Source organism: Sinocyclocheilus grahami, unplaced genomic scaffold, assembly GCF_001515645.1.
Source record: "Sinocyclocheilus grahami isolate Dianchi unplaced genomic scaffold, SAMN03320097.WGS_v1.1 scaffold1128.1, whole genome shotgun sequence".
Lineage (NCBI taxonomy): Eukaryota > Metazoa > Chordata > Actinopteri > Cypriniformes > Cyprinidae > Sinocyclocheilus > Sinocyclocheilus grahami.
In genome coordinates, this window is record NW_015506307.1 from 338172 (window position 1) to 338821 (window position 650).

The window sequence follows — 650 nt, forward strand, 5'->3', positions numbered from 1 at the left end:
CCCTCACAGCCCAGATGAAACTAGGGAAGAACTTCACAAACTCGCCCGAATCATCAGCTTCATTATTTGATGATTTGACCTTGATGCACTCTGTTAGTTCAGTAACATATCTGACATTTTGTTCAGGCATGAACACAAAGCAGCTGTCAAACAACAAATCATGATGCATATTCTAACTACACAAACAAGTCATTCCATGAAGTACTATGCAAGTTTACAGCACCAGTGCTTAAATACCTTTCAGTATCACCACACCTAGTTATTAAGGAAGCAGTCACACCCTCATTTTTCTTTTTCTTTTTGCACATTTCTCAGAAACAAACAAACAAAAAAAACATTGCATTTCCTCATGACTGACTGTAGTTGCACCTGGCAATGAAAAATATGTGCATCACCTTGTGACATCTTTGACAACAAACTTGTGTTGAATTTGTACTCCTTAATAAAACACTTTGAATGAAGCATCAGCTAATTAATAAGGTATTATATTAAGCTATGAGATTAATAGGTATCTAGCTTATTGGAAGGATACTGTAGCTCCTCTACAGCCCTGTTGTCAATCGTCCCTCGACTGTTGTAGACCAGAGTGCTGCTCAATAACACAGCCAGACAGAAGATGTTGCTGTCATGCTTTGAGTCCCCCTGAGATG

The 650-nt window shown here is 38.6% G+C and overlaps 1 protein-coding gene across 4 annotated transcripts in view; it reads right to left on the reverse strand.

The window, feature by feature from the left end:
• The window catches only part of LOC107567104 (gastrula zinc finger protein XlCGF7.1-like), a 358002-nt gene that overhangs the window by 180638 nt on the left and 176714 nt on the right, over positions 1-650 (reverse strand). The gene's annotated exons all lie outside the window — the stretch shown is intronic.